This window comes from Neovison vison, chromosome 13, assembly GCF_020171115.1.
Source record: "Neovison vison isolate M4711 chromosome 13, ASM_NN_V1, whole genome shotgun sequence".
NCBI lineage: Eukaryota > Metazoa > Chordata > Mammalia > Carnivora > Mustelidae > Neogale > Neogale vison.
The window spans coordinates 68,771,824-68,797,937 of NC_058103.1; positions in this window are offsets into that span (position 1 = coordinate 68,771,824).

Genomic DNA, 26,114 nt, shown 5'->3' on the forward strand with positions numbered 1-26,114 from the left:
CTCTTGGATCGGAAGAATAAACATTGTTAAAATGTCTATACTGCCTAGCGCAATCTATACTTTTAATGCCATTCCGATCAAAATTCCACCAGCATTCTTCAAAGAGCTGGAGCAAATAATCCTAAAATTTGTATGGAATCAGAAGAGACCCCGAATCGCTAAGGAAATGTTGAAAAAGAAAAATAAAGCTGGCAGCATCACCTTACCTGATTTCAAGCTTTATTACAAAGCTGTGATCACCAAGACAGCATGCTACTGGCATAAAAACAGACACATAGACCAGTGGAACAGAATAGAGAGCCCTGATATGGACCCTCAACTCTATGGTCAATTAATCTTTGACAAAACAGGAAAAAATATACAGTGGAAAAAAGACAGTCTCTTCAATAAATGGTGCTGGGAAAACTGGACAGCTATATGTAGAAGAATGAAACTCGATCATTCTCTTACACCCTACACAAAGATCAACTCAAAATGGATAAAAGACCTCAACGTGAGACAGGAATCTATCAGAATCTTAGAGGAGAACATAGGCAGTAATCTCTTTGATATCAGCCACAGCAACTTCTTTCAAGATACGTCTCCAAAGGCAAAGGAAACAAAAGCGAAAATAAACTTCTGGGACTTCATCAAAATCAAAAGCTTCTGCAAAGTAAAGGAAACAGTCAACAAAACAAAGAGGCAACCCACGGAATGGGAGAAGATATTTGCAAATGACAGTACAGACAAAAGGTTGATATCCAGGATCTATAATGAACTCCTCAAACTCAACCCACACGAAACAGACAAACACATCAAAAAATGGGCAGAAGATATGAACAGACACTTCTCCAATCAAGACATACAAATGGCTATCAGACACATGAAAAAATGCTCATCATCATTAGCCCTCAGGGAGATTCAAATTAAAACCACATTGAGATATCACCTTACACCAGTTAGAATGGCCAAAATTAACAAGACAGGAAACAACATGTGTTGGAGAGGATGTGGAGAAAGGGGAACCCTCTTACACTGTTGGTGGGAATGCAAGTTGGTGCAGCCTCTTTGGAGAACAGTGTGGAGATTCCTCAAGAAATTAAAAATAGAGCTTCCCTACGACCCTGCAATTGCACTCTTGGGTATTTACCCCAAAGATACAGATGTCGTGAAAAGAAGGGCCATCTGTACCCCAATGTTTATAGCAGCAATGGCCACAGTCGCCAAACTATGGAAAGAACCAAGATGCCCTTCAACGGATGAATGGATAAGGAAGATGTGGTCCATATACACTATGGAGTATTATGCCTCCATCAGAAAGGATGAATACCCAACTTTTGTAGCAACATGGACGGGACTGGAAGAGATTATGCTGAGTGAAATAAGTCAAGCAGAGAGAGTCAATTATCATATGGTTTCACTCATTTGTGGAGCATAACCAATAGCATGGAGGACAAGGGGCGTTAGAGAGGAGTAGGGAATTTGGGTAAATTGGAAGGGGAGGTGAACCATGAGAGACTATGGACTCTGAAAAACAGTCTGAGGGGTTTGAAGTGGCAGGGGGTGGGAGGTTAGGGTACCAGGTGGTGGGTATTATAGAGGGCACGGCTTGCATGGAGCACTGGGTATGGTGAAAAAATAATGAATACTGTTTTTCTGAAAATAAATAAATTGGAAAAAAAAAGTTACAGTGACATTTATATGGGCAATTATTAACAGACACAGAGACCAGTGGAACAGAGTAGAGAGCCCAGATATGGACCCTCAACTCTATGATGAATTAATCTTTGACAAAACAGGAAAAAATATACAGTGGAAAAAAGACAATCTCTTCAATAAATGGTGCCGGGAAAACTGGACAGCTATATGTAGAAGAATGAAACTCAACATGGATAAAAGACCTCAACGTGAGACAGGAATCCATCAGAATCTTAGAGGAGAACATAGGCAGTAATCTCTTCGATATCAGCCACAGCAACTTCTTTCATGATATGTCTCCAAAGGCAAAGGAAACAAAAGAGAAAATAAACTTTTGGGACTTCATCAAAATAAAAAGCTTCTGCACAGCAAAGGAAACAGTCAACAAAACAAAGAGGCAACCCACGGAATGGGAGAAGATATTTGCAAAGACAGTACAGACAAAAGGTTGATATCCAGGATCTATAATGAACTCCTCAAACTCAGCATACACAAAACAGGCAATCATATCAAAAAATGGGCAGAAGATATGGACAGACACTTCTCCAATGAAGACATACAAATGGCTATCAGACACATGAAAAAATGTTCATCATCACTAGCCATCAGGGAGATTCAAATTAAAACTACATTGAGATATCACCTTACACCAGTTAGAATGGCCAAAATTAACAAGACAGGAAACAACATGTGTTGGAGGGGTTGTGGAGAAAGGGGAACCCTGTTACACTGTTGGTGGGAATGCAGGTTGGTGCAGCCTCTTTGGAGAACAGTGTGGAGATCCCTCAAGAAATTAAAAATAGAACTTCCTTATGACCCTGCAATTGCACTCTTGGGTATTTACCCCAAAGATACAGATGTCATGAAAAGAAGGGCCATCTGTACCCCAATGTATATAGCAGCAATGACCACGGTCGCAAAACTATGGAAAGAACCAAGATGCCCTTCAACGGACGAATGGATAAGGAAGATGTGGTCCATATACACTATGGAGTATTATGCCTCCATCAGAAAGGATGAATACCCAACTTTTGTAGCAACATAGATGGGACTGGAAGAGATTATGCTGATTGAAATAAGTCAAGCAGAGAGAGTCAATTATCATATGGTTTCACTTATTTGTGGAGCATAACAAATAGCATGGAAGACATGGGAGTTAGAGAGGAGAAGGGAGTTGGGGGAAATTGGAAGGGGAGGTGAACCATGAGAGACTATGGACTCTGAGAAACAATCTGAGGGGTTTGAAGTGGCGGGGGGTGTGGTGGGAGGTTGGGGTACCAGGTGGTGGGTATTATAGAGGGCACGGATTGCATGGAGCACTGGGTGTGGTGAAAAAATAATGAATACTGTTATGCTGAAAATAAATAAATTAATTTAAAAAAAAAAAACAAAACAAAAAACTTTTAGTCAGTTCCAAACACCTCTGTGCCTCACACATTATTAAACCATTTAATCTATGTATAATATGTTAAACAGTGGTGGATGTAATTTACTAAGCACAAATTTGAACTGTGGTCAGTAATTACTTTCATTAAGATGTAGTAATTTTTTTAAAGATTTTATTTATTTGAGAGAGAGAGATAGAGTGTGGTGGGAGCAGGAGTGGGAGGGAGAAAATCCCAAGCAGATTCCCTGCTCAGCATGGAGCCTGTGTAACTCCTTCTCATGAGCTGAACCAAAACCAGGATGTGGATACTTAACTACTGTGCCACCAATGTGCACCCAGGTTGTAATAATTTTAATGAAAAGCAGTTCTCATTGAATGATGCAATTAATACCTCAAGTAAAATGTCTTTGCCAGATGTCACCATTGTAGATTTACATGACAAGATACAGAATGCGAGAATCACATCCTTGATCAGACTTACTAATTTTAAATAGATTACATGAAAATTTCAAGATGTGGCATAACAAAAAAATTAAGGTGCCACAACGCGTGCACGCGCGCACAAACATACACACACACACACACACGTACACACAAATTCATCACTGTCACAGAGCCTAGCTTGTTAACTCTGTTGTTTGATTCTGGATTAGTTATAGCTGTTAAAGACAAGTACTTGTCAGTCCATGTTTTTATACAACTTGGTCTTTATGTTCCTAAACACACCTTCAATAAATTAAGCAAAAGTATATCCAGTTAGATTTACATTTGCATAAATTGTTTGCATGTATTTGCTTCTGCTCTGTTTAGGAGATCTTTTATAAAATCATTGTAAAAAATTCTTATGTTTGAAGAAATACTTATTTCTCCAATTGAACAATATATCAGTCAGTGTTCCAAAAGAAAGCAGAATTACTAAGAAATTAGATTACTAGCTGGATAGATAGTAGATTGATATAGAGCTGTATTAACATATATACATATAAATATCTCTGTACATCATGTTCAGAACTCAGTGATGTGTACATCTATCTACCCATGTATTTGTCACAATCTTTTTTAGATTAGAGTTAAAAAAAATCCTAACTATGCCTTTTTGTTCCATGTGGGATATCATAATACATACATATTTATGTTCAAGTTATTTTTCTTTAAGATTTTATTTAACAGAGAGAGAGAGAGTCAGCACATGCACAAGCAGGGGGAGCAGTAGGCAGAGGGAGAAACAGGCTCCCAGCGGAGCAGGGAGCTTCACATGGGACTCGATCCCAGGACCCTGGGATCATGACCTAAGCCAGAGGCATACGCTTCATTGACTGAACCATCCAGGCGCCCTATGTCAAATTCTTATTGTGGATAGAAAAAAAATCAGTTGATGGTTAACTATTTAAAAGGATACTATAATATCTGGTGAATACCTGATATAAAAAATTACTAGGAGAAAGACAACTATCATATGATCTCCCTGATATGAGGAAGTGGTAATGCAACATGGGGCCTTAAGTGGGTAGGAGAAGAATAAATGAAACAAGATGGGATTGGGAGGGAGACAAACCATAAGTGACTCTTAATCTCACAAAACAAACTGAGGGTTGCTGGGGGGAGGGGGTTTGGGAGAAGGGGGTGGGGTTATGGACATTGGGGAGGGTATGTGCTTTGGTGAGTGCTGTGAAGTATGTAAACCTGGAGATTCACAGACCTGTACCCCTGGGGATAAAAATATATGTTTATAAACAATAAAAAATTTTTTTAAAAAAATAAATAAATAAATAAAAATTACTAAATTTTAATAGATTCTGTCAGTGTGCTAAAATATATCATCATTTAACATTTTTACTGATTGGAAAAATACTTGTTTGAAGTTACTGAAAAAGGTAGAACTACATTTATTTTTATTTTATTTTCTACATAAATTTCATGTTAAACAGAATATATAAAGTTTAGTACATAAAGTTTAACATATAAAGCTTACATGTTAACCTGTTAACATATAAAGTTTAGGTTACAGTGCTTTGGTTTTCACTTCCCCCCACTAAAGTATCTGCAATTTATAAGTGTGACAAAATATTTTATGTCTAATCTCTTACTGGATATGTAATACAGGAAATTCTGCCACAACTGCAATATGTGTCACTTAACAAATTTCTATCTCAACAGAACTTGGAGAACTCTACTTGTTATTATGTATACATTATCAATTTTTTTTACTAAAAAAACCTATTCAATTATTTAATATTAGAGAAATATTTATTCTAATTTAAGATTTTGATATAAATTTAGACTTACAGAAAAATTACAGAATAGTACAAAGAGTTCCCAGATACTTCTCATTTTACATACTGCTTTATTCTCTCTCTTATCTCTTCAATACAAAAGTTATGTGTATCTTTTTCTGAGACATCAAAGTGAGTTGCAGACAAAACATCCTTTTATTCCTAAGTACTTCAGTATATAGTTCTAAAACTGAGGAATTCTAAGTAATCAAAAGAAAACTGTCAGAATCAGAAAATTAACATTGATATTGTACTATTATCCAATATAAAGACTTCATTTGAGATGTGCTCACTGCTACTATATATCCTTGCTTCTAGATCCTCTCTGATAGAGCATGTACATATGTATATATCTTCCTCAGATTCACATTACTATACCCAATTCCAGTTCAATACTGCTGTGTTCTTTTAATTCTTAGTCATTTCTGTATTTTTTATTCTCTTCAGCAGTACAAAACTGGCACAATACATATATGTTTGTTTATTTCCTCATTTCTAGGATGTATAAAAAGTAATTTATGCATTGCTATTCTATGCTACTGAGGAAAAAAAAGAAAGCAAGAAAAATGCCTATGAATTTGATCATACTATTTATTTAGAGTGACTTTTGACTTTAGCCAGAGAACATATTGTCCAGTTATTTCTTCACAGTTACTTGAATTGTTCTTATTCATTTTTTCTTACCTGTAGTATAGTTATGTTGTTTATCTGAAATACAGTTCTTTTCACATATAAATGTTTGCATTAAAATTTTGGTCTTTTCCACATTTTTGGAAACATTTTAAAGGGTATACAAATACAAAATAATGCTGCACATAAAAATTGGTGATGGTAAGTAAACCTAATTACCATCCCCCAAGTTTTCATCTTATCTCATACCTACAAGCTTTTCCTTATTGTAGAGCTAAGAGTAAGAGACTGTTGTCATAGTAACAGCAAAGAAAGATGAGAAACTGAAGAAAGTTTAATGGTTTTTCAAGAACATCTAGGTAAAGTCATGTAACTTTCCTGGACTTCAGATTCAATAATCAGGGGCTTGACTATGTAATTTCTTTTATTCTAATTCTAGTTAGTTAACATACAGTGTTATACTAATTTCAAGTGTACGACATAGTGATTCAGCACTTCCATATAACACCCTGTGCCCATCACAACAAATGCACTCCTTAATCACCATTACCTGTTTAACCCACCTCCCCTCCAGAAATCATCAGTTTGTTTTCTTTAATTAGGAGTCTGTTTTTTTGGGGGGCGCCTGGGTGGTTCAGTGGGTTAAAGCCTCTGCCTTTGGCTCAGGTCATGATCCCAGGGTCCTGGGATCGAGCCCGGCATCTTCGGGCTCTCTGCTCAGCAGGGAGCCTGCTTCCTCCTTTCTCTGTCTCTGCCTGCCTTTCTGCCTACTTGTGATCCCTGTCAAATAAATAAATAAAAATATTTTTTTAAAAAGTCTGGTTTTTTTTAAAATTTCTCCTCTCTCCCACCACTTTTTCTTCTTATTGCTTTCCCTCTGCTTGTTTCTTTTTTCTTTAAGATTTTATTTTTTTTTTTATTTTATAGAGAAAGTGGGAGCAGGGAAAGGTAGAGAATCCCAAGTAAACTCTGGCTGAGCTTGGAGCCCAGCACAGGGCTCGATCCCAGGACCCTAAGATCATGACCTGAGCTGAAATCAAGAATCAGACAGTTAACTGACTGATCCACCAAAGCACTCCCCAACTTTTCTTTTCTTTTTTTTTTAAATTTTTATTTAAATTCTAGTTAATTACAATACGATTTCAGGTGTACAATTTAATGATTCAACACTCATATATGGATGTTCATTACAGAACATGCACTCCTTAATCTCCATCACCTATTTATTTTTTTTCCTCAACAAGATTTTAAAAATTTTAAAGTGTACGAAGTGATGAAGATGGTAGGCAACAGAACTAGATGTACTGGTTCTCAATCTTTCTCTGTAACCTTAGGCTGATCATTTAGCCTCTCTCTCTGCTTCAGTTTTATCATTTATAGAAGGGGCTGATAACAGTATGTATCTTACAAGGTTGATAAGCTAATCCCTATTAGCATCGATTGATACAGGGCTTTAAACATAATAAAGAAGCTAGTTCAAGATGATGAAGTAGGAAGAATTTTCTGCTCTGCACATAGACACAACAAATCTACAGCACATATGAAAACGTGGCCTTGGTTAAGGAGGGGATAGCTGAGTAACTCCTATATATTGGGCAAACAAAGAAAACCTTCATTACAACAGGTAGGAAAGACAGAGATAGAATTATACTATAAACCCCAGCACTGTGAGCCTCAACTAGGGAGAAGAACAAATTCTAGAACTTCATCCTGAGGAGCAAAGTGTTTGAACCCCACATTGTGCACCCCAAATTTTAAGACCTGTATTTAAGAGACAAACCCCCAAAAGCATTTATGTTTGAAAGACAATGGGAGTCATGGGCACCTGGGTGGCTCAGTGGGTTAAGCCACTGCCTTCGGCTCAGGTCATGATCTTAGGGTCCTGGGATTGAGTCCCGCATCAGGCTCTCTGCTCACTGGGGAGCCTGCTTCCTCCTCTCTCTGCCTCTCTGCCTACTTGTGATCTCTCTCTGTCAAATAAATAAATAAAATCTTTTAAAAAAAAGAAAAGACAATGGGAGTCATGTCTGCAGCAAAATAAGAAACACTCCTTTTTTTTTTTTTTTTTTTAAAGATTTTATTTATTTTAGAGAGAGAATCTTAAGCAGACTCCCTGCTCAGGATGGAGCCCAATGTTGGGCTTGATCTCACCACCATGAAACCATGACCTGACCCCAAATCAGAAGTCAGATGGTTAACCAACTGAGCCACCCAGGTGCCCTACGAAAATTCTTAAACGGGTCATGTGTGAACTCGCCCAAAGACAAGAGAGTGGAATCTGCCCAATCAGAGCAACAAAAGAAAAAAATTTTTAAAAAGGTAGCTTATGTGACTTATGCGACAATATCAAGTGGACCAAGATTTTCAGGGCTCCTGGATGGCTCAGTGGGTTAAGCCTCTGCCTTCGGCTCAGGTCATGATCTCAGGGTCCTGGGATGGAGCCCTGCATGGGGCTTTCTGCTCAGCGGGGAGCCTGTTTCCCCCTCTCTCTCTGCCTGCCTCTCTGCCTACTTGTGATCTCTCTCTGTCAAAAAAAAAAAAAAAGCTTAAGTGACTTTTGAGATAATATCAAGTGGACCAAGATTTTCAAGATCTTCATTACCATGGTTCCAGAAGGAGAAGAGAGAAAGAAAGAATGGAGCAAAAAATTTACTCAAAGAAATAGTGGCTGAAAGCATCCTTAAAGAGAGGAAGGAAAAGAACATTCAGATCTATGAACACTAGAGAGCTCCAAATAAGATGAACTTAGAGACTCACAAAAAAAAAAAAGGGGGTCTTTAACTTTTAATATTTTAATATAAAGAGAAAATCTTAAAAGCATCAAGAGAGAATTTATTATGTATAAGGGAATTGCCATAAGACTATCAAGTTTTTCAGCATATATGTTACAATCCAAAAGGGAAGGGCATGATATAGCCAAAGTACTAAAAGAAAAAGCTTGCAACCAAAAATATCCTACCTGGCAACGTCATCATTCAGAATTGAAGGAGAGAGAGTTTTTCAACAGGCAAAAACTAAAATTCCTTATGACTCAACCAACTTCCTACAAGATGTTAAAGGAACTTTTTAAGCTGAAATGAAATGATACTAATAATTAACCAAAGGGGATGCCTGGGTGGCTCATTTGGTTAAGCATCTGCCTTTGGTTCAGGTCATGATCCAGGATCTTGGAATCAAGTCCCACATCAGGATCCTTGCTCAGCAGGAAACCTGTTTCTCCGTCTACCTGCTGCTCCCCCTGCTTGTGGTCTTTTGCTCTCTCTCTCTCTCTCTCTGAAAAAGATATAAAATCTTTAAAAAAAAATTAACAGATATGGAACTATACATTTCACTGGTAAAGATTAATAGATGGCAAAATTCAGAATAGTCTAATTTTGTAAAGGTAATGGACCAATTACATATGAAGCTAGTGTGAAGGTTAAAAAATAAAAGTAGTGAAAATAATTACAACCATAATAATCAGTGCAGGGATGTGCGAGATAAAAAGATATAAATTGTGATATAAAAACAAAATGTGGGGAGGTGAGGAGAAATGTAGAGCTTTATAATTCACTGAAACTCAAGATACTACCAACTTAAAATAGATTATTACAATTTTAAGTTGTTATATGTAAGCCTTCTGAAAACAAAAAAGCACAAAGTATATACACAGAAAAGAAAGTAACTAAGAATAGAACTACAAAAAAAATTCATCAAATCACAAGACAGAAAAAAGAAAGAATTACAAAACTATCACAAAAAATGAAATGACAAGATGCACATACTGATCAGTAATAACTTCAATGTAAAGGGGCTAAATTAAGAAATCAAAAGACACAGTGACTAAATCGAGAAAAATACAACCCACGTACATGCTGCTACAAGAAAATAAATTCAGATATAAGGATATACATAGATTGAAATTGAAGTAATGAAAAAATATATATATTCTATGCAAATGAAAACAAATCTGGTGTAGCTATACTTAGACAAAATAGCCTTTAAAACAAGAATGTAATCAGAGATAAATACAGGCATTACATAATAATAAAGGAATGATCCAGCAAGAGGGCATAACATTTATAAATATTTATGTACCCAACATAGGAGCACCTAAATATATAAAACAAATATTAGCGACCTAAAGGAATAAGTAGACAGCAATACAATAATAGTAAGGGACATTAATACCCCATTTTCACCAAGTAGGAGATCATCCAGAAAGCATATGAATAAAAACACATTGACATTAAGTGACACATTAGACCAGATGGACCTAATAGATGTATACAGAACATTCCACCCAATAGCAAGACAATTCTTCCTAAGCACTTATGGAATTTTCTCCAGGACAGATCATATGTTAGGTCACATAAAAGTATCAATAAGTTTAAGAAGATTAAAATCTTATCAAGGATCATTTGGGACCAAATGGTATGAAACTAGAAATTAATTTCAAGAAGAAAACTGGAAAATTCACAATTATGTGGCAATTAAACAACATGATACTGAACAGCCAGTGGATCAAAGAAGAAATCAAAAGAGAAAAAAACTACTTCAAGTGAAAATAGAACTACAACATTCCAAAACTTATGGGACGCAGCAGAAGCAATTCTAAGGGGGAAATGCACAGTGATAAATGCCTACCTCACACAAAAGAAAAATCTCAAGTAAACTACCTAGTTTACACCTCAAGGAACTAGGAAAAAATCCTAAAGTTAGAAGGAAGAGAATAATAAAGATAATATGAAACTAGAGCCAATTTTAAAAAACAGGTAAACAAAATTGACACACCCTTAGCTAGACTTAATGAGAAAAAAGATATATAATATAATCAGAATTATATGTAACATATATTATATATAATAATAGTATATAATATAATCAGAAATGAAAGAGTAAACTGTAACTGTTACTATAGAAATACAAAAGATCATACACTACTATGACCAGTATATGCCAATACCCTAGAAGAAATAGGTAACTTCCTAGAAACAAAAAACCTACTAAGACTGGATCATAAAAAGTAGATATCCGGGGGTACCTAGGTGGCCCAGTAGATTGAGCCTCTGCCTTCAGCTTGGGTCATGATCCCAGAGTCTTGGGATCAAACCCCGCATTGGGCTCTCTGCTCAGCAGGGAGCCTGCTTCCACCTGCTGCTCTGCCTACTTGTGATCTCTCTCTCTCTCTCTGTCAAATAAATACAATCTTTTAAAAGAAAAAAAAAGAAAAATAGATATCTGAACAGACCAATTACTAATGAGGAAAGTGAATCAGTAATCAGAAATCCTCAACAAACAGAAAGTTCAGGATGAGATGGCTTCAGTGGTGATTTGTACCAAACATTTAAAAATAAATTAATACCAATCCTCCTCAAACTCTTCCAAAAATGGGAGAAGATGGAACACTTCTAAATTCATTTTGCAAGGCCAGCATTACCCTGATACCAAAACCAGACATGGATACCACAAGGAAATTACAGGCTAGTGTGCCTGATGAACGCAGATGCAAAAATTCTCACAAAACTATTAGCAAACTGAATTCAACAATGCATTAAAAGGGTCATGAACTAGAATCAAGCGGGATTTATTCCAGGGATTCAAGAATTGTTCAGTCTCTGAAAAATCAATCAGGGTTATACACATTAACAAAATGAAGGAAAAATCATACAATCCTTTCAACCAATACAGAAAAAGCATTTGACTAAATTCAAGACCAGTTCATGATTTAAAAAAAACAACAACAAAAAACAAAACTTCAAAATACCAGGAACGGAAGAAATTATATAGTTAAGTCCATATATACAAGCCCACAGCTAGCATCATAATGAAAATATGAAAGCTTTTCCTCTAAAATCATCAACAAGATAAGGTTGCCCACTCATACCACTTCTGTTGTACATTGTACTAGAAATCCTACCCAGAGCAATTAGAGCAAGAAAAAGAAAGAAAGGAATCCAAATTCTATGTATCTATGATATATAGAAAATCCTAAAGACCCTACCAAAACAATTATTATAATTAATAATTGGGTAAAGTTGCAGGATATAAAATCAGCATTCAAAAATCTGTTGGACTTCTGTGCACTAATAATGAACTATTAGAATGAGAAGTTTAGAAAGCTACCCCACTTTTTTACCAAAAAAGAATAAAAAACCTAGGAATATATATAACCAAATATGTAAAAGACCTGTGTACTGAAAAAAAAATGTAGTCATTGTTGAAAGAAATTGAAGAGGACACAAATAAATGGAAAAATATCTCGTGCTCATGGATTGAAAAACAAATAGTATTGTGAAAATGTCCATACTATCCAAAGCAATCTACAGATTCAATGCAATCCCTAATCAAGTACTAATGGCATTTTTTTACAGAAATAAACAATATAATTCTAAAATTTATATGGAATCACAAAGGACCCCAAATAGAGAAAGAAATCTTGAGAAATGAGAACAAAACTGGAGGCATCACATTTTCTGATTTCAAACTATGTTAAGAAGCTGCAGTAATCACAATAGTATGAAATTGCCATAAAAACAGGCACATAGATGAATGGAACAGAATAGACAGCCAAGAAATAAACCCACACAAAACTGGTCAATTAAATCATGACAAAGGGAGAAAGTATAGTTTCTTTAATTAATGGTGTTGGGAACACTGAACAACCATATGCAAAAGAATGAAACTGGACCACTAAATTACACTATACACAAAAATTAAATCAAAATGAAGTAAAGACTTGAATGTAAGAACTGGAACCATATAATTAATTCCTAATAGAAACCACAGGTGGTAAATTCCTTGATGTTGGTCTTTGCAATGATTTTTTTTGGATTTGACACCAAATCAAAGGCAATAAAAGCAAAAATAAACAAGTGGAACTACATCAAAATAACGAGCTTCTGCAAAGTAAAGGAAACCATGAAAAAATGAAAAGGCAACCTGTAGAATTAAAGTATTAAATTATCTATCTAATATGAGGTTAATATACAAAATATACTTTAAAAAATCACCTAACTCAATAATTAAAAAAAAAATTAAAAATGGGTAGAGGACCAGAATAGACATTGTCCAAAGGCCCACAGGTATATGGAAAGTACTCAACATCACTAATCATCAGGAAATACAAATCAAAGCCACTGTGAAATATCACCTCATATTTCTTAGAATGGCTATTATCAAAATTAAAGATAGAGCTACCCTCTGATCCTGTAATTGCACTACAGGGTAGTTACCCCAAAGATACAGAAGTAGCAAAAAGAAGGGCCATCTGTACCCCAATGTTCATAGCAGCAATAGCCACAACTGCCGAACTGTAGAAAGAGCCAAGATGATCTTCAACAGACGAATGGATAGGAAATGTGGTACATATATACGATGGAATATTACACAGCCATCAGAAAGGATGAATGCCCAACTTTTGTATCAACATGAACAGGACTAGAGGAGATTACGCCAACTGAAATAAGTCAAGCAGAGAAAATCAATTATTATATGGTTTCATTTACTTGTGGAGCATAAGGAATAACAAGGAGGACATTAAGAGAAGGAAAGGAAAAGTGAATTGGGGTAAATTGGAGGGAGAGACGAAGCATGAGAGACTGTGAATGCTGAGAAACAAACTGAGGGTTTTGGAGGGGAAGGGATGGGTGAGCGTGCTGGTGGGTATTAAAGAGGGCACATATTTCATGGAGCACTGGGTGTGGTGCATAAACAATGAATCTTGGAACACTGAAAAAAATAAAGATGTTAAATTAAAAAAAAAACCACATAACCAGTATTAGTAAGGTTGTGGAGAAAAAATAATCTTGGTGCACTTTTGTTGGTAATATGAATTGGTGCAAACCACTATGAAAAACACTATGGAGGCTCTTCAAAAATTAAAAATAGAACTATTAAATGATTCAGCAATTCCTCTTCTTGGTAGTCATCTAAAGACAATGAAAATACTAACTCAAAAAAATATGCATTTCCAAGTTTACTGCAGTATTATTTATAATAGCTAAAAATTGGAAGCAAACTAAGGGTCTATAGATGATTGAATGGATAAAGAAGATGTGGGGGGTGAGTATGATTGAATATTATTCAGCCATAATAAAGCAGTATGCTGCCATTTGTAAATACATGGATGGAGCTTGTAGGCATTTTGGTAAGTGAAATAAGTCAGAGAAAGAAATAAGGTTTATATGTGGTATCTAAAAAGAAAGAAAAGTACATATATACAGAGAACAGACTGATGGTTGCAAGGGGTATAGAGAAAGGTATGAGTGAAGGATATGAATATGTACAAGCTTCCAGTTATAAAATAAATAAGTTGTGGTGATATAATGTACAGCATGGTAACTATAGTTAATACTACTATATTATCTATTTAAAAGTTCCTAGGAAAGTAGATCTTAAAAATTATAAGAAATAAAATTTGCAGCTATGTATAGTGACAGATGTGAACTAGGCTTATTATTGTGGTGATCATTGCACAGTGTAGACAAATAATACATCAGCATGCTGTGCACTTGAAACTAAGATAATGTTATATGTCAATTATATCTCGACACACATAAAAAAGGTATAAATAGGGGCTTCTTGGTGGCTCAGTCAGTGAAGCGTCTGCCTTCAGCTCAGGTCACGAGCCCAGGGTCCCTGGGATCAAGCGCCCTATCAGTCTCCTTGCTCAGTAGGTAGCCTTCTCTCTCTCCCTCTGCCTGCTGCTACCCCTGCTTGTGCTCTGTGTGTCAAATAAATAAATTTTTTTCAAAAAAATGTATAAATAAAATTCAGCAAAAAGATAATTGGTATCTCTTCTAACTTCTGTGATTTTTATGACAATAAGACTCTCACAGCACTGGAAAGCCAAATATAATTTACTGCGTCTCTATATTATGATAAAGTAAATCTCTTACAGGCATTAATTACTATTATATACTTGTATATCAGTATGGACAAATATAGCAAAAGAAACATGAAAGAAAAAGATAAATTATAAATTAACACCAAAATTTCATAGCTGTACATTTTTTCCAGAGGAAATGAAAATATTTCACCATAAGGTTTTATAGGAAATTGATTTCATAAGATTTTTATGTGGCAGAATTTTGTACAGAATTTTGAAGAGAAGGTAGAGGGGTCTCAAATCCCATGAATTTGCAGAAAAGGGAGACAAAAATGGGTTTTATTAGGGCTTATAAGCAGGGAAAATGCATTTTGTTAACTGTATTTTAAAAACTGGGCAGGAGCTTTAATATATGGCAGACTACTATGAGTTCATATATTTGCCTCATGTATAATATTTGACTAAAATGTCTTATGGATTTTATGCCTTCTTGATTTTTTTCATCCATGATGTTCTTTCTTTTTTTTTTCTTTTTTTTTTTTAAAGATTTTATTTATTTATTTGAAGATAGCGATCACAAGTAGGCAGAGAGGCAGGCAGAGAGAGGAGGAAGCAGGCTCCCTGCTGAGCAGAGAGCCCGATGTGGGGCTCGCTCCCAGGACCCTGAGACCATGACCTGAGCCGAAGGCAGAGGCTTTAACCCACTGAGCCACCCAGGTGCCCCCATGATGTTCTTTCTTGATGCATCTGTTTGAGAACACTGGCTCTAGGAAATACACTAGATAAGTCCAACTCTAAACAACAATGTGGAATTATTATTGTCTTCATTTATAAAATTGGAGCTGAAATTACTGCTTAGCTTTTAACCCTGTAGATTCAGTTACTTTCCACAGTGCTCCTTGGAGCCCCCCATGCATTCCTATTTCAAAAATTAGTCAAGAATTTGAGGGACTTACAGTCCAGTTTTGGACCTCTATTCCCTGAACTATTTTCCCGAGTATTTTCCTCCTCAATTTCCAGTCTTCTGACAGCCCCAAATTCTTTCTTCTGACACTATAAGCCAAAGAACTGGAATTTTCTGCTTGAGTTTAGCTGACCCACTCCATGTGGACTGAGGCTTACATTGTGACGCATATAAATATAGCTCTCACCCTGTTTTGTTTCCTTACTTTGAAGGTCAAATCGATTTCATTTTTGGTCAGTACTTAGTTGTGCTTCAATGCCTTCAGATAGTTGAGTCTTAAAATATTTTGTCCAGAGTTTACAATTGCTATCAGAGAGGTGTTTAGTCTGATATCATCTATTACAAGAACCTGCAGTGATTTTAAATTTTGAAGGTATTATACAATTGCCTTCTGAATTCTATTTTTGCTAATGAGCAATATACTTTGGTCTAATTATCATTTTTATAGGTAAATTCTGATTTTTTTAAGATTTTATTTATTTGACAGACAGAGATCACAAGTAGGCAGAGAGGCAGGCAGGGAGAGGAGGAAGGAGGCTCCATGCTGAGCAGAGAGCCTGATGTGGGTTTCGATCCCAGGACCCTGAGATCTTGACCTGAGCCAAAGGCAGAGTCCTTAACCCACTGAGCCACCCAGGTGCCCCAAATTCTGATTGTTTTTAATTGCTCTCATTTTCATTGGTTTTCTTCAATTTTCCTATAATGTATCTAGCTTTAAGGTGTGTATGTGAGAGGCATAGACAGACAGAAAGGCAAAGAGATGACTCTATACACTGCTTCAATCTCAGGATTCATTTTTTCCTTTCCATTTTTAGGAAATAGGATTCATTTTATCCTTTCCATTTTTTCCTGCAATATTTTTAATTATCTCTGAATATAACCTCTCCCACTTTTCACTGTTACCTGTCTTGGGAATTGAATTACTTTAATAGCCTCATAACAGGCCTCCAAACTTCTACTTGCCTTCCTCAGTGGTCCACTCCCAATGTACCAACTAGAATGGTCTTTTAATGTATATGTGGTCTCAAATCCCATTACCTTGCTTTTCAAGACCAACAGATGCCTCTATACTTAATTGAATTCCTGTATAATTCTTACATTTCCTTACAGGATATACTATCTGACCCCATCTCCCATTCTTGTTTTTCACAATCTCTCTATTCCTACCACCTCGCTTATTTTGAATATACCATATATGTTCTGAACATAGAGCATTTGCTCTAGGTCTTCTTTCTGCCTAAGTACAAGTCTAAGAGCTACCTATCTGACTAAATCCCTTAGTCTTTTCAGTATTTTCTTTCAAATTCCTCAGTATCAAGTACTGTAATTGGCCCCTACTCTCACACCTCGCTAGAATGTAAATTTCCCAAGGATGGGAGTCTATTTTGTTCACAGATGTACCCAAGTACTTTGAATGAAGGCTAGCACATAGACTATAAATATTTATTGAATGAATAAATGTGTGATAGATTCCCATCAATCTGTTTACCATGTCTCTTCACTATTCTTTTACAGTTTTCCTATCTGTGTTGCATTCTGAGTGATTCCCCTTTAAAGCTATCTACCAATGGTTTAATCCTTCCCCTATGTGTAGTCCCTGGCTTATGTAATTTCATTAAGGTAACTAAAATATTTGTAACTATTTTTATAGCAAGATTTGTTTTTTTTTTCCCCTCTCAGTATTTTCTTTTTTTTCTTTTTTCTTTTCTTTTTTTTTTTTTTTTTTTTTTACTGGCTTTTGGTTTCTATGCCTTACTGTTTCTTCTTGCAGATATTAAATATACTTAATTTATCTTTCCATTTTATTATATTTAGTTCTTGATGTGAGAATTTTTTTTCTAAAGTGTCTTCTTAATGATATTATTCTTCATAATGTGGTTTGTAATTTTTGACTTCAAACTCATCTTCAGAGGGGTTATTTTGTAAGCAATCTCTGTTTTCTATGGTCTAAGGCATTTTTATTACCCCTATATGATTGTGTTTATTTGGTACTTCCAGGATTCTGTGTATCTCTCCCATTTCTAAACTAGTTTTAAATTAATTTATTTGCTTGGAATAACTGGAAAATACCTCTTAGTTTGAAACAAGGCACAATTGCAAAAGGAAGGATCCTCTTTCACCTTTAATATAATAGCTCTTTGTTCTGGGTTATGTCAAGTTTGAGTAACATCATGACCTTATAGGATCAGTCTCTACTCAACTCTGTGACTTTCAGTCTTCCTAATCCTATCCCTCCTTCCCCCATACTTCACCATTCCTGTTTCTTGTTTTCATACTTGGCTATATATATATTTTTTTCTTTCATGTTTTTATTTAAATTTCAGTTCATTAACATAGAGTGTAATATTAGTTTCAGGAATAGAATTTAGTGATTCATCACTTACATGTAACACCCAGTGCTCATCACAACAAATGCTCTCCTTAATACCCATTCCCTTAACCACCTCCCCTCTAGTAATCTTCAGTTTGTTCTCTATAGTTCTATAGTTAAGAGTCTCTTCTATGGTTTGCTTCTTTTTCCCCCCCATGTTCATCTGTTTTCTCAAATTCCACATATGAGTGAAATCAGATAGTTATTTGTCTCTGACTTACTTCACTTAGCATATATGCTCCAGCTCTATCCATGTTGTTACAAATGGCAAGATTTTCATTCTTTTGATGGCTGAGTAACATTCCATTTAATATATATATAATATATATGCATATATATGCATATATATTTTATATATACATATGCATGCCATATGTTCTTTATTCATTTGTCACTGGATAGACATGTGGGCTGTTTTCATATTTTGGCTTTTGATGATAGTGTTGCTATAGACATCGGGGTGTGTGCGCCCCTTAAAATCAGTATTTTTGTATCTTTTGGGTAAATACCTAGTAGTACAATTGCTGGATCATAAGGTAGTTCTATTTTTAACTGTTTGAGGAACTTCATCCATACTGCTTTCCAGAGTAGCTGCACCAGTTTGCTTTCCCAACAACAGTGTATGAGGGTTCCTCTTTCTCCACATCCTTGCCAACTGCTGTCATTCCCTGTGTTGTTAATTTTATCCATTCTGACAGGTATGAGGTGATCTCTCATTACAGTTTTGATTTGTATTTCCCTGATGACCAGTGATGACAAGCACTTTTCATGTGTCTGTTAGCCATCTTTGTGTCTTTTTTGGAAAATAATGTCTATTTATGTCTTCTGTCCACTTCTTAACTGGATTATTGTTTGGGGGCATTGAGTTTGAGAAGTTCTTTATAGATTTTGGCTACTAATCCTTATCAGATATGTCATCTGCAAATATCTTTTCCCATTCTGTAGGTCGCCTTTTACTTTTGTGATTGTTTCCCACACTCTGCAGAAGCTTTTTGTTTTGATGAAGTTCTTTTTTTTTTGCTTTTGGTAAGAAGTTCTATGGCTGAGGTCAAAGAGGTTGCTGCCTGTGTTCTCTAGGATTTTGATGGTTTCCTACCTCACATTTAAGTCTTTTATCCATTTTCAATTTATTTTTGTGTATGGTATAAGAAGGTTATTGTTTCATTCTTTTACATGTTGCTGTCCAGTTTTCCCAACACCATTTGTTGAGAGACTGTCTTTTTTCCACAGGCTGTGTATATTTTAAATTATTTTTTAAATATTTATAAGTGTTTGTAGCTTGAGAAGAACTTTTCCTCATTTCTTCAGAGGAAGTCACCTAGCATCTATCTGAATAGCTATATATAAGTTGTAGCCCCCACTACATACCCTTTATGCTTTAGTCACACTAAATTTCTCATTTTCAAAACATCATGAACATCCTTTTTTTTTTTAAGACTACAAACATGCACTTTATTCTTCTTGTAATTGCTTTCTTTAATTATCTTTCCTAAATTCTTTCTGGAAAACTCATGTATCATTAAACACCAAATGAAAAGTCTCCTCTGTGGAGACATCATTGAATCTCCCAAGTAGAGTTAATTGTCCTATACCAGGCATTTATGTATCTGCCCTCTAAATCGACTTTAAGAACAGAATAAAATATGAATATACTTTAAGAACAGAATAAAAATGTTATGCTTTTCTTCATAGCTGCTCACTACAGTTACTTAATAATGAATTAAAAAATAAAAGTTTAATTTAAAAATGTACATTAATTTTGAGAAACAATATTAGGAATAACTTTTCTTCCTTTAAATTTTAACTATTGTGAAATACAATACATTTCTGAGAAACAATGTTTTTCATCACATTCGAACTGTTGCCATTTTTGCCTTTTTTGGGGGGGGAGGGTAGAAATTGTGACTTCTCAAATATGGACTAACTCAAACATAAAATAAAGGATAAGATTTCTTTATCTGTCTCCTGAACCACAGAAAAGAGATACTGATTATTCTACTTTTATATATTGAAGAGAATCAGAACTCTAATTTTATCATTTCTTCCTTACATTCCCTTTTAGTAAAATGAAAGAAATGCTTTTAAAAAAATTCTCAAACAATTGAAATTTGGATTCAATTTTAATTCATACAATTAAAACAGATTTCCCCAAATATAAAGGCATGGTATATAGACAACCAATTTCAAGTAGTAAGAAAATGAGGCTTTTTAAATTTTAAATATAGAGTACTTGGCTATCTTATGTAATCATAAATTTTTTCATGGGAAAATTTAACTTCATTTTAAAATGACCCATTATTTCAGATGAATAATAAAATATTATACCTAGGTACAAAAACTATGTTTTAAGAATTACCTCTAGGCTGCCAAAATGAATGCACATTGCATTTCATATAGTAAACCCAGAATGAGTTTGAAGAGAAGATGTATCTCCATGCATAATATCACTCAAATAATATAGATTGATATGTAGCTAATGATGGTGGAACAGGGTATATCTAATGTTCATCCAGCCATTCCATAGAATAACATGAACTTAAATATATATGGGCACTTAACTTTGTCAATTTACGCAAAGTGGCTAATATTCAATTTCAATGAAAAGCCATCTTAGTTGAGGAGTGCCTGGGTGGTTCAGTCAGTTAAGCACCTGCCTTTGGCTCAGGTCATGATCCCAGGGTCCTGAGATCTAGCCACATGTCATGCTCCCTACTCAGTGGGAGTTCTGCTTCTCCCTCTCCCTCTGACCTTCCCCTCTGCTTGTGTTCTCTCTCTCAAATAAATAAATAAATAAATAAAATCTTTAAAAATAAGCCATCTTAGTTGAGTCACTACATAGGTTTATCTTATGTATATATGTGATATATATCATATATATTATATATATAAACACATAGGTTTATCACATATAGTCAAATTATATGTGTGTATGTGTGTGCGTGCATACATGTGTGTATATATATACCCAAAGAGTCAAATAAATAACTGAATTGTGGGAAGAAAGAAAAAAATGTGGCATTTTCCTTCCCATTTCCAAACAGATTCTCAGGGTTATCATCACAGTGGGAATGTGAAATCTTATGCTGTCTTTAAGTCTAGCTTAGAGCATTACATGGGGCCATTTCTCCTCTGCACTGGGTAATAAAGTGTCAGAAAGGACAGGGGAAAAGACCAGAAAGATGAAGATACTGGGAAGAGGCTGGACTGTAGAGATCTTTGAAGCTGTGAGCCAAGTTGACAGAGGCTCTACTGAAACTCACCATTTTCCCTGGTCCCAAAGAGGTCAAGAGAGAATTGAATGGATGGATGTACTGAATTCTACCCCCTGAAAGGGAATTAGTGGAAGTCATGGAATAGTGGAAAAAATAGGATATTCTTTTTCTATTATAATATAGGAACATACGCTTTATTAATGAGAGTAATGCAAGCCAAAGCAAAGAACATTAGAATAAGGGCCTTCAAAAAAAAAAAAAAAGAAAAGAAATAGAACAATTAGAATTTGATCAAACCATAATTTTAAAAAGGCAAAAATAATACTTTTAAATATATATAAAGATGGTAGGAACAAACCTAATGTGTATCATTACATTCTGTATGAAAGATTTGGATTTCCTTATTAACAGGAAACATTACAATGCATTAGAAAACAGAATGACATTCTGTGCCATTAAAAAATAACATACACTGAAAACTGTGACACTGATAAAAAATTGAAGATACAAAGTATAAAGATATTCCATGATCATTGATTGAAAAAACGAATATTATGAAAATGTACATACCCCCGGCCCAAAGCAATCTATGAATTCAGTGCAATCCCTATCAAAACTGCAATGGCTTTTTTCACAGAAATAAACCAACAATCCTAAATTTGCATGTAACCACAAAAAAAAAAAAAAAAAAACCCAAATAGACAATCCAGTCTCCATGCAGAAGAATAGTGTTAGAGGCTTCATGCCCCTGATTTCAAACCATACTACAAAGCTATAGGAATCTTAAGAGTATGGTTTTGGTATAAAAACAGACACAGAGATTAAAGAACAGAATAGAGCCCAGAATAAACCCACACATACATTATCAATGAATTTACTACAAAGGAGCCAAAATTATACAATGGGAAAATGACAGGCTCCTCTACAAATGATAGCAGGAAAACTGGATAGCCACATGCAAAACAATGAAATTGGATCACTGCTTATACCATATACAAAAGTTAACTCAAAACGTATTAAAGACTGAACATAAGATTGAAACCATAAAAATCCTTGAAGGAAACATGGGCAATAAAGTCCTTGACATTGGTCTTGGCTGTTATTGTTTGGGTTTGACACCAAAAGCAAAAGCAACAAAAGCAGTAAAAAACAAGTGGAACTACATCAAATTAAAAAGCTTTGGTATATCAAGGGAAACCATCAACAAAATGAAAAGGCATTCTACCGAATGGGAAAAAAGCACTTGCAAATTTTTGTGTCTGATAAGGGGGAAATATCCAAAATATATAAAGATACAATTCAAAAACAAAAACCAACCAACTAACCAGCAAGCAGATTTAAAAACTGGCAGAGTATCTGAATAAACTTTTTTCTAAAAAAGACATACAGAAGGCTAAAGCTTATATGAAAATGTGCTCAACATCCATAATCATGGAGGAAATGCAAATCAAAATCACACTGAAATTATCACCTCACATTTGTTAAAACAGCTATTATCAAAAAGATAACAAATAGTAAGTACTGGTGAGGATGTGGAGAAAGGGAAACTCCTTTGTACTGTTGATTCAGCCACTGTAGAAAACATGCAGAGGTGCCTCAAAACTGAAAAATACAACTACCATATGATTCAACAATTCTACTTCTCAGTGTTTATCCAAAAAAAAAAAAAACCACTAAATCTAAAAGATATATGCACCCCCATATTTGATACATTATTTAAATAGTCAAGACACAGAACCTATTTAGTCCATGGATTAATGGATAAGGAAAATGTCATACACACACACAGAGGAATGTTAACCAACCATTAAAAAAAAGAATGAAGGGACGCCTGGGTGGCTCAGTTGGTTAAGCAGCTGCCTTTGGCTCAGGTCATGATCCCGGAGTCCTGGGATCGAGTCCCACATCGGGCTCCTTGCTCCGCAGGGAGCCTGCTTCTCCCTCTGCCTCTGCCTGCCTCTCTGTCTGCCTGTGTTCACTCACTCTCTCTCCCTCTGTCTCTGACAAATAAATAAATAAAATCTTTAAAAAAAAAAAAAAGAATGAAATCTTGCCAGTGTGACAACATGGAAGGACCTTGTGGGCAATTTGATAAGTGAAATAAGCCAGAGAAATCTCACTTACATAATCCCACCTATAAGCGCAATCTTAAAACAAAACAAAACAAAAACCAAGCTCATAGACACAAAGAACAGATTGATTCACAGTTGCCAGAGTAGAGGTGGAGAGTGGGAAAAATGGGTGAAGTTAGTTAAAAGTTACAAACTTCCAGTTATAAAATAAGTCATGATGATGATATAATGTATAGCATGGTGACTCTAGATAATACTGTAGTGCATAAATGAAAGTTAAAAAGTAAGTCTTAAAAGTTCTTATCACAAGAAAAACTTATTTGTAACTATATTTGATAATAGATGTTAAGTGAAATTTTTTGTGGTGATGACTTGGAAATATATACATATATCCAATCATTACATAATATAGCTGAAACAATGTGATATTCTCTACTAATTCTATCTTATTACAGATTTTCTTTAAATTAAAAAAATAATTAAATAATTCATTAACATATAACCTTGGAGAGATTTTAATTATTTTTTGTTTGGACGCTTTCTTGTTTTGTATCATCCTCTATTTTGTTGGCATTTTCAAAAAACTGGTTAATTTCCTTTGTTGTTTTCTATTACATTAATTTCTGCTCTTTGTTATTTTCTTCCTATAGCTTTGGGTTTGTTGTTTATCTATCTTTTTAAAGTAATTTTAGTTCTTAACAAGTTTTCTAATATAAGCAATTACATATATATGGTCATTGAGAAAAGTCATGAGAGTTCCTTCAAAGTATTTGTCAGCATCATGGTCTGAACCTGATCAGTTGTCTTTTTCTATGAAAAAGTAGTCACATTATTCGGTTCATTTTATGCCAAGTACTTTTGAATTATATTATTTATATTTTGAATGTTTATTTGTGGAAACTGGATTCATGTTCCTCCAAAGAGGGTAGCGGTTTTTATTTTAGGGCAATTTACTTTCTTAAATTTACGTTCAATTTCTATCTGTCCTGTGATGGGCAGTAGTGTAAAAATCAGCTTTGTCATTTTGGCCTAAGAGTAAGCTCATTTGAGTCTGCTTCAATGTTCCATGATTTGCAGCTCCTAAGGAAAGTTAGGAAGAATTTATACAAAGCATTTGGGGTTGTTCTTCACTTGATCTCTATTTTTTCAGGTCACTCCTTCTTGCCTTTCTAGCTATTCCAGTTGCCCTGGTCCCTGTTCTCTGTTGTTTTTGTTTTATTTTGTTCTTTATGAGATGGGTAGGGTGTCCTACCTTAGTTTTAGTACCCTGAATCATGCCCTGTTGTCTGCCTTCAGGAGAAAGCCATAACTTGAGAAATTTACAATATATCAGTTCCATCTTCAAAATTTGGACTCCCTTCCAAAATCTATCTGCTTAATTTCCTAAGACATCATATTGTTTCATTTTGTATTTTTTTTCAGAGTTTTAATTTGATTTTTTACAGAGAACTGCTGTGTTAAGAGTTTACTCTACAATGCTAGAATCCAAAATCTAGGAGCAATTCCTTAAATCCATCTTTTGTAGAGAATATGGCATTTTCCTAGATTAATTGTATAGAACATAAAAAAAAAAGAATCTCACCACCTAATGCCTAAATTTATTATGTTTTCATATCTATTATAAGGTAATCTGTGTATTGATTTTTTCCAAGTGCAATAAGAAATATTAAAACAGTGTAATCTGGAAAGATATGATGGGTTTTCTAATTTATTTGTTATTGGAAAAAATATAATTATGGTCTCTGTAGTATAGAGCTACCTATATTTCTTTGGAACAGTGCTGGGATTCTTTTTTCTTTTTTTTAACCACAGTAGCTTAAATAATAAGCTTTAAGATGAAGCATCACAAACATAATGCAACTTAGAAATTCCACTCACTTGCATTAATACAAACTACATAAAAGTTGAAATGAATGAAATAAAATATATGGTAAGGTAATATGTAAGAAAGGGGCTCTTGGGATTAACATATTCTCTCATATTGAGACCCCTGTAATACTATTTGGTAATATATTTATAGAAGATAGAATCTGTAGTTGTCACATGCAAATGAGTAATTGTTATTGAATATTATTTGAGAACAGTTTCATTTTGGTGAACATTTATTTTTGTCCAATGTTAAATTTTACTATTATATACCAAGGACTGCATTTAAACTTCACATAGTCAGTTATTTTCAGTTTCATGCAAATCATTCCTTGTTTTTTAGTAGCAATTTCTTCATTATTTAAGGAATGAATCAAGATCGAAAATGAAGAAACTGGGCTGCCTGGGTGGCTCAATCTGTTAAGTGTCTGTTTTGGGCTCAGTTCATGATCCTGGGGTCCTGGGATCGAGTCCTGCATCAGGCTCCTTGCTCAGTGAGGAAACTGTTTCTCCCTCTGCCTGCCACTCTCCCTGCTTGTGCTCACTATCTGACAAATAAAATCTTTAAAAAAAAAAAAAAAGGAAAGGAAAATGAAGAAACTATAAGTCATATTTGGGCTTAAAGGATTCAATTGTGTTATAGTAAATTTAAGCTATTTTAAGTATTCCATTTATTTTCTGTTCTAGTGGAGTAAAGATAGCATACAGGCAGAATCAGACAGTTTAGAACCACCATGTGGGAAAAAGAGTCTGTTCATTTGTATTTGAGATCTAAATTTTTTATAACTTTTTTCAAATTAAAGATTATTTATAATATGGTAAGCATAGGAATATTGTACCTTCTCATTTCACA